This window comes from Otolemur garnettii, unplaced genomic scaffold, assembly GCF_000181295.1.
Source record: "Otolemur garnettii isolate 467f Iridium unplaced genomic scaffold, OtoGar3 scaffold00198, whole genome shotgun sequence".
Taxonomy (NCBI): Eukaryota; Metazoa; Chordata; class Mammalia; order Primates; family Galagidae; genus Otolemur; species Otolemur garnettii.
The window spans coordinates 1,680,199-1,694,722 of record NW_003852593.1 but is presented as its reverse complement, the minus strand read 5'-3'; the positions used below and the strand labels follow the sequence as shown (position 1 = coordinate 1,694,722).

Genomic DNA, 14,524 nt, shown 5'->3' with positions numbered 1-14,524 from the left:
AAAAAAAAAAAGAAAAGAAAAGAAAATAGGGTCTAAGGATATTATTAACTTAAGGGGCTCATCCTGCATTAGCTAGGAGGGCCCTCAATCCAGTGACAAATGTCCTCATAAGAGATACGAAAGAGAAGACACACCCTGGAAAATGCCACGTAAAGAAGAAGAGACTGGTGCGGTGGCTCAGGCCTGTAATCCCAGCACTTGGGAGGCCAAGGCAGGTGGATGGCTTAGCCTCAGGAGTTCAAGACCAGCCTGAGCAAGAGCAAGACCCCATCACTACTAAAAATAGAAAAACTAGCCAGGCGTTGTAGTGGGCACTTGTAGTCACAGCTACTTGAGAGGCTGAGGCAGGAGGATCTCCCAAAGAATTTGAGGTTGCTGTGAGCTGTGATGGCATGGCACTGTACCCAGAGGAAAACTCCATCTCAGAAAAAAAGATTGGAGTGATGTGTGCACAAGCAGATGGGGGCCAAAGATGGCCAGGCCACCCAGAAGCTGAAAGAGGCCAGGGAGGACCTCTCTAGAGCCTCTGGAGTCCGGGACACCTGGACTTTGACTTCTGGCTTCCAAAACTGTGTGAAAGTACATTTTTGGCTGTTTTTAGTCCCCCAATGCATGGGACTGTACTAGGGAAACCCCAGGAAAGAATCCACGTGGGACTGACCCAAGTGCTTGGGAGGAGCCATGCTTTAGTCTGATCACAAGGGCTGGCCATGCCCCACTGGAGAGCAGCCATCTCTGCGAGGCCACATCCAGCTGGACAGGGCATCCCTGAGCTGTCCTCCCAGTGTGTCCATAGCCTCTTGCAAGCCTGGCTCACCCCCTCCCACCTTCCCACCCTCAGGACCCACCAGCCCGGCACGCCAACCTGGCCCATGCCCACCAGGCTTGCTGGCTTTACATCCTGGCTTCTTTTCACCCCCCCTTGCCTGCCCTTCCCTAGCCCTCTCAGGCCACTTCCATCATGGAGCAGAGGCCAGTCTGGTTCCTCAGCTGAGTGGATGGGCTGTGGCCCCTGATTGCCTTTCTGGACCTGTCACGCAGGACAATTGTGCCCCATCCCAGGGCCTCCAATTTCTCCCACACAGAAACTAAATGCTCCCTCATGCTTTTCTGTTTTGGGTTTTTTTTTTCCCCCAGACAGAATCTTGCTGTCACTTAGGCTGTAGTGCAGTGGTGCTATCATAGCTCACTGCAGCCTCGAACTCCTAGGCTCAGCTGATCCTTCTATTTCAACCTCTCATGTAGCTGGGACTACAGGCACATATCCGTGTCCAGCTAATTTTCTTTTCTTTTTTTTTTTTTTTCGAGACAGAGTCTCACTTTATCGCCCTTGGTAGACTGCTGTGGCATCACAGCTTACAGCAATCTCAAACTCTTGGGCCCAAGTAATTCTCTTGCCTCATCCTCCCAAGTAGCTGGGACAACAGGTGTCCGCTATTAACACCTGGCTATGTATCGAGACCAGGTCTCGCTCTGATTCAGGCTGGTCTCGAACCTGTGAGCTCAGGCAATCATTGACCTCCTAGAGGGCGAGGATTACAGAGCCACTGCACCTGGCCTACATCCAACTACTTTTTAAATTTTTTATAGAGAGGGGGTCTCATTATGCTGTTCACACTGGTCTGAAACTCCTGACCTCAAGTGACCCTCTTTTGTGTGTGTGTGTGTGTGTGTGAGACAGAGCCAATTTATTTCAGCAAGAGAGTGCGGCTCGGCGCCTATAGCTCAAGCATTGTGGCGGGCACCTGTGGTCCCAGCCTCTTGGGAGGCGGAGGCAAGAGACTCGCTTGAGCCCAGGAGTTGGAGGTTGCTGTGAGCTGTAATGCCACGGCACTCTACCCGGGGGGACAGCTTGAGGCTCTGTCGCAAAAAAAAAAAAGAGAGTGCTAGGATATGGGTATCCGCCACTTCACTCAGCCTCCCTCATACTTTGAGGATGGAACTATCTGGAACCTTGTCTCCTCTGAAATCACCAACTCAATGGCATAGCTCTGCCTACCAGCATCACCACAGCTGCCCACTACAATGCCTGTGGCCCATTCTGAGCTTCAGTATCCCCAACACTGCCCACAGGCCCCAGTCCCGCTGAATCCTCAGAGTCCAGGTAGGTGCTTAGACCAAGGCAGGGCCTGAGAGATGGACAGGCAAACAAACAAGGGTTCAGTGTCACATCCACACTCAAGGCCAAACTCCCGACATGGCTGTAACCAGCACATCCCTTGGAGCTCAGTGAAGAATTTATAACTTAGAGCTGGCTTGGCGCCTACGGCTCAAGCAGCTAAGGCGCCAGCCACATACACCTGAGCTGGTGGGTTCGAATCCAGCTCAGACTCGCCAAACAACAATGACGGCTGCAACCAAAAATTAGCCAGGCCTTGTGGCAGGCGCCTGTAGTCCCAGCTACTTGGGAGGTGGAGGCAGGAGAATCGCTTGAGCCCAGGAGTTGGAGGCTGCTGTGAGCTGTGATGCCACAGCACTCTACCCAGGGTGACAGGTTGAGGCTTTGTCTCAAAAAAAAAAAAAAAAAAATTAAAGAAAATTATAACTTAGAGCTAACCTGACCTTCAACAAAGAGGTGATCAAAGAATTGATGTACAGCATGGAGAGGTCCAGCTACTGGCCAGCACCGGGCCTGCATGCAAGGCTGCTCACTGCAAAGTGAAGAAAGGCCAGTGCATTGGGGTCAGCCAGTGTCCCCGGAAGACATGATATGCTAGAGGGGCTACTGAGGGTAGAGGCAAAAAGCAGTCAGGTCACTTCTGTGTCTGAAGGGCAAAGACAATGAAGGGACATGCAGAAAGAGGCCATACGCGTGACTGCCCACACAGAGCCTGGATTTCCAAGGGCAAGGCCACACTGGGAGCCAGGGTTGGTTTTCTGCTCTCAGATCCCACGTCCCTGCGCATCCCTGGGGCCTTCCTCTTCCAGGCCTAATGTCTCTGTCCCCAGGAAGTGTTCCCCAGAATCAAGGTTGCTGGTGGTCACCACACCTGGTGCAAAGCCTGGCCCGACCAGGAAGGGGCAACCCGTCGACTAGAGTAAAGAGGACAGGGCAGAAGTTCCTGGAAGGGTGAGGACACTCAGCTGTGGTGAGGTGGGTAGGGCTGAGGGCAGTGACGCAGCTGAGTTGTAGGGGAGCCCACGTGGAGCCAGCAGAGGCGTTCAGGATTCACACTTCAGTTCACCATAAACACTGACAAGTTCCCACCTCTTAATTGCTCAAGAACAAATTCTCCAGAGAGCTAACTCCTGGCCAGTCTGCCCCAGCTCCTGGTGCCCCACCCAAGGCTGTAGCCCCTCACCTCCCACCCAGCTTGGGCGCCTGAGGCCCCAGAACCTGCTGGAGTGGCTCAGGCCTGCCTGGACAAGCGGCTCCTGTGGAGAGGGTCGCCCCAAGGGTCACCGCCAGGGGTCCTCAACAGGCACAATCTTGAGCATAGGTTTGGGGGTGACGGCCTGGCTCCATCCCCTCTTCCTAGCCTGTGGCTCATTCTGAGCTTCAGTTTCCTCATCTGAGGAGGGCTGACAGGACCCCCTGGCATGGCAGGTGGGGCTCCTGGTCGCTGGGGTTCCACTGGCCACACTGCGATCACAGTCACGTGGGGAGGATGGGAAACACCAAAGGACAGCGAGCTCAAAAGTCCTGGGCACAGTCCGGTGCTGCACTCCACACACCGGGGGCCTGGCCCCACGTGTCCCACTCTCCTTACCCTCAGCCCCACTCCTGCCCTTCAGCGCCTTCCCCTCAACCCTGGCTTCCAGACTGGACCCCCACCTGCAGAGCCTGGGCCTGTGTCCCACTCCTCAGAGGCAGCCTGCCTGCCCATTGTGCCCCCTCCACCTCATGGTGTTGCCATCTCCCAGCCACCTGCCCCTCTCCTGGCATCAGCTCTGGGAGCAAAGACCCCAAGTGTCCATCCTGCGCATCCCTAGAGCTTGTGCAGTGCCCACGTGATGCGAGTTCCAGGCACATTCTGTAGCATAAACAGATTTTATCCACACTCCCACTAGCTGGATTCCCCTGTTCCTCATTTGCTGAATGAAACCACCACCACTTCTTCATCCCAGGAGACCCCAGCCACGCAAGGGATGGCCTCACATGGGCTCTGCACCATGCAGCAGGACCTGCCCCGGGGCGGCCACTACAGCCTTAGTGTCCTCATCACAAAGTAAGGGCAAAGCAAGCCCTACCCCGACCTGGCACAACCTTGCTGCTGACCTCCAGGGACCAAAGGGACATGGCCAGATGGGAAATCTCCTGGGCACCTGTGCTGGGATAGTTAGGAGGGGACAGGCAGTCTAATCTGAGGTCAGAGTCAAGCAGGCTCCCCGCTGGACAGAAACCTATAGAGGGCGGCACTTCCTCAAGTCCAGTCCATGCCACTCCCCCTTCCCAGTGGCCACTGCCCTCACGGCTGCAGCTGCGGTCACACCATGTTGGCTCCTTCAGCGCGTGCATGCGCGCACACACACACACACACACACACACACACACGCATAGACCTACACACACTGTGTGCTGTGCATCCTGGGCCTGAGAAGGCTCTGGGCAGTGTGCTGGGGGTCCTCTGACATTTGGTGCTGGGCACTAGGCCTCCCTCTCGGCCAGACCCGACCTAGTTCCTGTCACAGCCCCAGGCCGCTCCCTCAGGAGCAGAGGATTGCCACCAGCCAGACCCTCCTGAGACACCTCATTACAAGCACATCCTGGGACACGGACTCCCCACTTGCTTAGGCCAAGGCACAGGGATCATAAAGGTTAGTTTCCTGCCTGCAGTCACCTCTTATAATAGAAAGGCCAGGCCACTGGGCCAGGCGAAGGGCAGGAAATAGCCACCAGGCCTCAAATACTTTAGCTTCTCACCCACTGGGAAGCACCCACTGTCCAGGTGAACATTTTGCTCTCCTGCTGGGGACACTACTGAGGGTGAGTGGGCTGTAACCCACAGCCACCCACCCAACATGGCCAATGGCACCCTGAACTTGGGGCTACCTTGCCCATAGCACACAGCCTGGGCACCCCCCAAAAGCCTGATGGCCTCCTACCATGCATGTTTTGCCAAGCCTGGCTCTGCAGAGGGGAGGAGAAAGGGTCCATTCTCAAAAGGATCCTGGATCCCACCTGGGCAGAAAACCTACCAACATACAGGACAGTGCAGGTGTGCCCCAGCCTCTGTGGAGGGGACGGGCTCTGGATAGGAGGCTACGGGACACAGGTGGAACATACCACATGGGGGTATGGGGAGGATGCCACTACAGGGCTTGGCCTCCAGCCTGCACTCCAGAATTTAGGGCCTGCTCCTGTTTCAAACTGACCTCAACAGAGCCCAAGGGTAGGCTCACCAGGGCAGCTCCCTTGGGGGAGTCTGGTGCTTACCGCCAAAAAAGCCCTGGCAGAGAAACAGAATCCCAGTCCTCAGTCTCCCCATCAGTAACTGGGCCTGTCCCAGGAACTGTCAGGCTTGGCAGAGGGTCCCCAGCTCCACTGCACCTTCAACAAGGGCCCCTGACAAAGGGACACCCTGCAGGGTTAAAACCCCACTGGGCAGCTGAGAAAACTGTGAGCAGGAGGGTCCAGAGAATGGTGGAAGATAGCCCAGCCCCTAGGCCAGGCTCAGCTAGCATCACGGTGGGGGGTGGCCAGACAGACCTCCTGAATGGTGTCACCCACCCCAGAGACAGAGGAGGCAGTTAGGGTTCTGCTGCCAGCAGGCAGACACCACACCCTGCACCCTTGCATCCAAACCACTGTCACCCTCCATCTGGGGTTCCTAATCTTCTGGAGACGCCACCGCCTCTGACTCACACCCTTGTGACACTGTTCCGCCCAGACATGTTGACATGTCAGCCAGCATCCTGGGGGCAATCCTCTCCACTCGTCAGCCAAGTGGGGGCCTCCATGGAGAGTGGCTCAGCCAGGGTAGTGCTTGGGCACAGGTCCTACATGGAGACGAGAGAAGCCACACACCTCAGACACAGGGATGGAGGTGGGTCCCTGTCAGGACTGCTTGCCAAAGCCACATGCCCAGCTGAGGCAGACGGTGTGTCAGACCTCCCCTGGGCTGAGCTGGCGGGTCCAGCCAGGCACCACTCACTCCAGAGCTCCTATCCTATCCCAGCTCCATGCCCTGGCTCTGGGGACTGGGTACCTGCCACTTCACTCTTGATCCTGCTTCCTCATTCTCCAGGTGGGCTTATTGGTAATCGTACTCTAAGGACAAAACCAGATGGTTCACAGGGCTCTGCCATAAGCACTTGGCCTAGTACTGGGTTCCAGGGCCCCTGGAGGCAGGGAGCACCCTGCCTTGCCCAGATCCCAGCATCAGGGTAAGGTGATGACAAGGGGACACAGTGGGGACACTGAGCCATGAAACTCATGCTGGGGGTGGATATGGGTGGGAAGGTCACTCCTCACCAGAGCCAAGGGCAGAGGTCAGGGGTCAGCCAGAATGGGCACACCACACATAAGGGTACCTACTCTCAGCAGGTGCCAGGTCAGGACAACTGTTTAATCCCTCCACACTGGCAGCCATGTGCTGGGGTGTCCAGGGCAGCCCACCTGGGACACCAGCCCTGGCCACTGCAGTCAGTGGCCTGTACCTTCTCTATCATCTGTTCCTCTCACTTATCAAGTTAGTATTTTTATGCCATGATGGCCTCCCTCGGACCACACAAGACCACAGAGTTCCTCACACCTGCCAACAGCTCGGTCTGGGCACTTCCCGGCATCCTATCGGGACAAGGTCCTGGGAGCCAGGGCCCAGGGTTGCCAGGCAAGAGCCTCAGCTCCGTTCTCTGTGCACTGCTGGCCCATTGTCTGTGAAAGGGAGCTCTGGGCCCTGCCCGCTGGCCACAGGCTGGAACCTGCCAAATCCCAGGTGGCAGAACATGGCCCTGCCCTCTGTCCCTCCGTGCACTCTTCAGCATTTCAGGCTGGGCCTGCCTGCCTGTTGGCTTTTAGGCCTTTGTGTCTAGCGCTATTTTCAAACTACTTCTAACTTTCAAATGTATTTTTCTTTGATTCTGATTTGCTTTCACTCTCTAAGTTTATTTTATTCCATTGCCTTCTGTTTTTTTTCCCCCCTTTTTATTCCTTAGTAAATTACGGGTTGGGTTCAAGAGGTATCATGTCTAGGCAGGGGTTGCCCACAGGCTAGCAGAGGTGGGCCCAAGAGGCAGCCAGCCCCTCTGCCGGAGCCCGGGGAGCTGGCTGCTCCCAGGCCAAGTCTCTGGCTGGACAGAGGCAGGGACAGGCCCAGAAGGGAGGGAGCTGGGAGAGACACCAGAAGAGGCCCTGACAAAGGGGCGAAAGGAAAGAGCGGGCCAGACTTTGGCTGGGGGAACTGAGAGCAGCCTGTTCCTCCTTGTCCTGGGAACCCTGGGGCCTCCAGGCTGAGCTGGTGGATGGGGTAACACAGCCCCTGGCTGCTGTCCTTGCCCCTCGCCACAGGCCCAGACATGGCCCAGCTGACTGAATGTTCCTGGGTCCATACACTGCTCCACTGTTCAGAAGCCCAGTAAAGACAAAGGTCTGGCAGTGTGCCTGGGCTGGCGGGAAAGGCCCCAGCCCCAGGCTCCCTGCCCACTCCCAGTGCGGTCTGGCCCTAGTCCCTGGCAGTCAGGACAGGGGTCTCCATCCTGCCCTTCCCAAGGCCAGGCCTCTGTGCCTAGACTCTCAGTGCTCTGAGCAGCCTGTTGCAGCCTGGCAGAGAGGTGGCACTCAAAGACGACTGTGCTGAGCTGGGGGTTCAAGGCCTTTGCCTGGCACTTTCACACAAGACTCATCTCGTGCCATCACCTGCCCTCCTCATGCCATCCCCCACCCATGGGCACCTTCTATCCCAGCTCAGGTCACCCCAAGACAATCCCTGAAGCTCAGTCCTAGTAAGATCCCAGAGGACAAGATATTCCAGAGTTTCCTGCCCCTGTGGCCCCACCCTGGAGCAATTCCCCTTATATAGGAAGGAGTTGGCACTGGGGGTCCCTGCCCCGGCACTCTCCAGGCAGCAAAGTGTCAAGGTGAGGATCCCAGGAGCAATGTATCCTCTCCACTAGGAAGTGAAGGAACCAGGAACAGATGGTGGTGGGAGGATTTGTGGGGTGGGATGGCAGGTGGTGGTAACCCCTGCTGGAGGCCAGCTCTGGAGGCTCTGAGGCTCCACGCTGCGTCCATCTCCTGGTGAGTCACTGCCAACAGCCAGGTGGGCACCACCCTACCCCTCATAGACCCATGAGGCTGGACTTCCTGTCCCCATCCTCTCCATGTCACACAAGCTGGCCTGGTGGAGTCATCTGAGCTCACACAGCACCAGACCCTGGGCTCCTAAAGGTATTGTGCCACAGAGGCCATAGAAGGGGATGGTAATAGGAAGTTGCTTCCTGTCCCATGCCAAGAGACAGGGGACACAGCCACTCTTTCTCCACTCTGCCAGGTTAAACTCACCTCTCTGATTGTTGACCTGCCTGCCAGGACCACGCCCCTAGCACTGTCGGCCCAGCCACCAGGGCCCATGAGGGTGTGTGCCAGCCACTCACCACTAGGGACAGCAACTGGCCTTTTTGGCCTTAAGGGGAAGGAAGTGGTTGGGGTCAGGGAGGGACATTTTTCAAGTGACATGATGAGTGCTAAGTTCCTGGTGTGCTTCCTCTGGCTCTGAGCTGGTCCTAGCTCAGGCCTATATTCACCTGTCCACTCAGGGCTCCCAGACCAGACATCCTGGCTCTTTCCCCACCACCCCTGACAGCTACAAATCCACCCTTTTGTGGGATCTGGTTCGGGTGTTGGCTCTTTGAGACTCCAAGCCCAGGATGACCCCTCTGGGGCAGGGAGCTCAGGGAAGGCCAGACTAACTCCAATCTTGGCCCAACACATCTTTAGATCGGAATGTCCATGGAGAGAGAAAATGGTTCAGTTTCAGGTGAGGACACACAGACACCTCAGTGCTTTGGCAGTTGTTTTTGCCCAGTCTCCACATCTGTACCCCTGCTGGGGCCATTGAGATTAGACCCATGAGTGGCTAGGCTACTGTGGCCCATGGTGGCTGTCCAGGTGGAGCCACAGCATGACAATTTGCCATTATCTGATTGGAAACTCTGCCAACCAGGCAACAGCTTCCAGGATGATAGACACATCTGCCACCCATGCTCAGTGGAGAATTTCTTTTCTTTTTTTTTTTTTTTTGAGACACAGCCTCAAGGCTGTCACCCTGGGTAGAGTGCAGTGGCATCACAGCTCACAGCAACCTCCAACTCTTGGGCTTAAACAATTCTCTTGCCTCAGCCTCCCAAGTAGCTGGGACTACAGGCACCTGCCACAACATCCGGCTATTTTTTGGTTGTAGTTGTCATTGTTGTTTGGCAGGCCTAGGTTGGATTAGAATCCGCCAGCTCTGGTGTATGTGGTTGGCGCCCTAGCCACTGAGCTACAGGCACTGAGCCTGCTCAGTGGAGAATTAAACACAGGCGGGGAGAGCAACAAGCCAACTTCAAAGAGCCCAGCAGAGCCCGCCCGCCTCCCCTTCACTTCCTGGCCTGGGAATGAGGGGCTGGAGAGTACAACTCCCTTCACCCTAAAGGGCCAGTTGCTCGCGGGCACTGCCAGGCAGGGCACTCACATGTGGCCTGTGTTTTGTGAGTTCCAGGCAGCAGGGGCAGGGCAGACAGGTCAACATACAGGGTGGCCACGAACCAGAGAAGGCACTAAGACTGGGTTGAGGGAAGGGTGCCCAGGGAGGGTACTCAGAACCAAGTGGGACAAACACTGATGTTTTTAATAAAAATTGCTTCTGGCAGCACCCGTAGCTCAGTGGGTGGGGTGCCGCACACATACACACAGGCTGGTGGGTTCGAACCCAGCCCCGGGCCAGCTGAACAGCAATGACAACTGCAACAAAAACAACAAAATAGCCATGCGTTGTGGCAGGCGTGGCAGGTACCTGCAGTCCCAGCTTCTTGGGAGGCTGAGGCAAGAGAATCGCTTAAGCCCAAGAGTTTGTAGTTGCTGTGAGCTGTGACACCACAGCACTCTACTGAGGGCGACATAGTAAGACTCTCTCTCTCTAAAAAAAAAATTGCTTCTGAGAGAGAGTGGCAAGGGGGCCAGACAGGCTGAGCTGCTGCCTGTGAGCACCAACAGCAGGTCCCGCCTTCTACCCTGCCAACTCTTGAGGCCCAAGTCTGGCCAGGGCCTGGTATACAGGCACCCAGAATGTATGGGCAGGATACAGGCCTGGGGGCAGCAGCTTTCTGAAAAGGGCTTATCACTGCCCCAGAGACAGGGGTGAGGTAGGGAGGCAAACTCCTGGCCACTCAGCCAGGGCCCAAGTGGACAGTGGGCACTACTCTGAACTCTCAAGGCTTCAGCACAAAAATGAAGAGCCACCCCAGCATTCCAGGCCTCCAAACTGGCCCCTGACCTCTTCCTACCCTGGGTAGGAGGGGCCAGCAATGCAGGCTGCAGACCAGGAAGATTCCTTTGCCTGGCTGCAGGGACAGTCCAGGATATGGGGGCACATGGCCTTCTAATGTCACACAATAGTGTCAATAGATTGCAACAGCCCTCTGCTGAGGATGAAGGGGCTCCCCAAACTAGAGCTGTCCACTCATGAGGGTTCAAGGGCAGAGAGGCCCCAGCTGAGGTCTGGGGATACAGCCCCTACAGCCCTGATGCCACAGTGAGGTCCTGGGCAGTAAGAGCTCATTTCACAGCGGGGAGCTTAAGCCCTGAGACACAGGCTACGCCAACTGGAGTTCATCCCTTCAGTCTGTGTGCTCTCCACAGTGCCGCCTCTGAGAAGCCCCTGTGCTACCAGCTTGGGGGGCCTCAGCCCATTCTATTGTGGCCCACACATCGCCATCTCAGGGTTACTGCCTGCCAGCCTGGCAGATTCTGGGACAGGGACCCAGCCTCCCTCTGCAGGCTTGCGCAGGCAGGCCTGCCACACCCCACCAGCCTCCTGGAGCAGGCGGGGGGCCTCCCTCAGGCTCAGCAGGCCCAGTAAACATCTGATTCACAAGGAAGCAAAGGGCACTTCTCGGAATCAGAGTCTGGCTGCAGAGGACAGGGTGTGGATAACATGAGGGTGCCCTGCCAACCTCTCAGGTCGCCTCTGACCTCCCCAGGCCATTGCCCAGCTCAAACCCCCCAGATGCCAGTTGGCAAAGATCAGTCAGATATGCCTGGAACCTGCTGTAGCCAGCCCATGTGGGCTAAGGGTCAGTCACCTCAGGATCCTGCGGCCAGCAGTTCCAGCCGGGTCTGTGACTTGGGGTAGGGGGCCAAGAAAGGCTGACCACTCTGACAACCTGGGAAGTTACAATGCCTGGGGGGGGGGATAAAAGAGGTGGGGAGGACAACTGGGGCACCTTTGTCCCCACCTAGGAGCCCATGCCACCTCTCATGAGCACCATGAGACCCCACCACCCTGAATTCCTGCCTAAAGCCCATGTCCCAACCTGCCCTTGAGCCTGGACTTACACTTTACTCACATTGACCCTGGACTTTGGGTATAGTCGGGAGCCTGGCACTGAGCCTAAATCTAGCATTGGGCCCACGGCCAGAGGCTGACTTCACATCACCCTGTTTTATAGATCCGGGTGCTAAGGATCAGGACGTGGATTCTCCTAGGTTGGATCTCCCAACCCAAGGCTGGGAGGCATTTATCTTACTCTGGGCACCGTCCTGTCTGGCCCTCCTAGCACAGGCTGAAGGGGAATGAGGAGGGGCTGGTGTCCTGGGAGGGGGCCAGGCAGTGAGCTGGAAATTCTTCCCACTATCACCTCTGGGATGTAGGCAGCCCACACATGGGACTGTGTCCAGCTCTTAGGGTCCCCAGGCAGGGTCACTAGAGAGATCCAGAGACTCTCTGGGGAGAGGCCAACTATCCTAGGGGGATTTCCGGGGTCCAAAGGACTACCTGCTCCTGCCTCCTGGGCCCTTCCACACCCCACTGTGCCCAATGGCCTCACCGTAGCTGGTGTACACCACATAAGACCCTCTGGTCAAACTGGTCCCTTGGCCAGCATTTGGCTCTGTCTGTCCTTGTCCTCACAGTCACCAGCCACAGCCCACATGCAACCCACCTCCCTCAGCCAGCCCACCTTGGTCCTCAGCTGCCCAGGCTGGCCAGTGCTGGCCAAGCCACCTGGGGTTCTTAAAGAAGCATATGTATGTGCCCAGGGTTTGCCAAGGCCACCCACCAGCCAACCAGTGAGAGAAGGGCAGGGCCACCATAGTCACTGACCCTTGGTGTCCCCACCTGGAACTCTGAGGAATCAGAGTTCCTCCCAACACTGGCTGCTCCTTAGCCCAGGGGAGCAAGGCTAAGGGTCAGTCACCTCTGGATCAAAGGTAGGCAGGAACCTAGGAGGCTGCCCTTTGCCCTAGGCCTCTTTAGGCCTGCCCCTGCCCCCACCCCAACCTAAGCAGAGGTGGCCCATTTGTGCCTGCAGTCCCACCAGGACACATGGCATCCCTGAGGGCCAGTGAATACCAGTCAGTCTCTGAATACCAACCATGTCCCCTCACTGCCCCCCAGGCCCTCCAACTACCCCCTAGCTAAAAAGGGGTTCCCACTCCTTCCTCTATGGATGAGGACATGGAGATTCAGCCACATCAAGCCTCTCAGCTGTGATGACACAACTGGCAAGTGGTGGCATCTGAATTTAAATCCAGGACTCCAGCTGGAGAGCATGCCTTCCTCTCAGCCCCTGAGCAACCCAGCTGGCCACAGCATCTCTCAGGCCCCCTCAGGCTTCCCATCTGTAGGCTTACAAGTATGCCTGTGCCTGTGGCTGGGGCTGGAGGGGCACTGACTCAGCACGCCGCTTCCTCTGTCCATGTGAACAGGAAGGGCAAGGCAGGCCTGGAGCCTGCCCTTCTTCCCTCTGTCTCTCCCAGGCCAGCCTCTTGGGTGGGCTCCTCTGCACCTGCAGGCCTCAGAGGACTCCCCCCAAAGGCCCCTGTCAGTGCCACTCTTGCCAGATAGCCCTGGCTCTTGCCACATGGTTCCTGGACTCTGCCTACCTGTCCTTCTACCTGCCCCCTCTGCCAGGGTGTGCCCCACCACAGGGCACAGAGCCAGGTAACAGAGAGACAGGGGGAGGGCAGGGGAAGGGAGCCCTCACTCTCCAGAGCCCTCATCTCAGGCCCCCCACCCCATCCTGCCAGGAGTGGAGCACTAGATGTGGGGGTGTACTGCTGGGATCCCAGGGGGCCCCCCTCCAAGTGTATCCGGGTAAAGGACACACTGGGAAGAGGTAGGAGGGGTGAGGTCCAGTCCCACCTCTGGTCTGCGGGGCCTAAATAACCCAGGGAGGGCAGTGGTTCCCACAGGCTCACCCAGGTCACACAGAGTCAGTGCTGGGCTGTCCTGAACCCAGGGTCCTGCTCCCAGTCCAGGAAGACAGCCTTCACTCTGCCTTCAAGACTGTTGTGAAAAAAATTCTACATACTTCATCATCATCACCACGGTGACATTTCCTGGTCCTCCATGCTGAGGTCTGCTCTGTACACTGCCTGCAAGACCCAGGTATGTTGCTCATAAGGCAACAGCAGGGGGTCCACTCGCACCAGGCCGAGGCCATCTCTGAAGGGCACTTGGCATGGCCACCCAACTGGAAGGTACCGCTGTCACCAGTGTGGACTATGAGCAAACCCAGGCACAGAGAGGGGAACATATATCACACCAGCCCCAGGCCCTCTCAACACGCCCAGAAGGAGCAGAGGCCCAGAGCTCCACAGTAGAGTTGGTCTGTCAGGGGCTGGGCCCACCTGTGAAAGGGCCGTCCCCAATCTCACTTCCCCCATCCCCTCTGCCATCTGCTCGGAGTCTCATTGCTCCAGGGATAAGTCGCAGACTCCCCGGAGCCATATGGCTGTCTGTCACACTTGAGTGTGAATCAGACCAAGGAGCAAGGAAAGTTTGGATTCCCGGGATGTGGAGGGAGCAAATGGCCGAGCCTGTGAAGGCCTGGCTGGGTAGGATGTGTTTTAGGGTCCAGTGGTGTAGCCGCTGGGGCTGGAGGGACGCGGGACCGGCGCGTCGCACCGCCCCCAGCCCTAGGCCTCCAGGACCAAACGCTCCCCCTCCACCCTCAGCCCGCGCTTCCTCGGGCAGCGCCCTGGCGCACGGCGGCGACACTGAGGCCTGGGGACCCGCGCGCCCACCCCCGCCCGTCCACGCCCATCCACGCCGGGCCTGTACTTACTAGCGGAGCTCCTCTGCGCTCCTAGCTGCCCGGCTGCGGGCGCGGCTCAGGTTGGACCCAAGCGCCCTGCTCCGCGCGGCCCCGCCCACAGCTCTCCAGAACTCGCCACGTCCCCGCCCACGGCGCCCAGTCCCGCCTCCTGGCCCCACCGCAGCCGGGTCCCGAGAGCCCAGCTCTCCCCTTCCCAGTCAAGGGACTGCAGGGGGAGGGTGCCCCTGTAGTACCTGGGCGCATTAGAGGAGCAGGCGGGCATTGGCTGCGGACTTGGACGCAGGGTCCGTGCCCACAAACATAGGTACTTGGTAGATGGGGGTAA

At 57.5% G+C, this 14,524-nt stretch overlaps 1 protein-coding gene across 1 annotated transcript in view; it reads right to left on the bottom strand.

The window, feature by feature from the left end:
* The window catches only part of SH3BP2 (SH3 domain binding protein 2), a 38,659-nt gene extending 24,400 nt beyond the window's left edge, over positions 1-14,259 (bottom strand). Inside the window, exon 1 of the mRNA XM_012812268.2 lies at positions 14,209-14,259. The gene's annotated coding sequence lies outside the window, so the exon portion shown is untranslated. The remainder of the gene's footprint in view (positions 1-14,208) is intronic.
* Between the last annotated feature and the right edge of the window lie 265 nt (positions 14,260-14,524).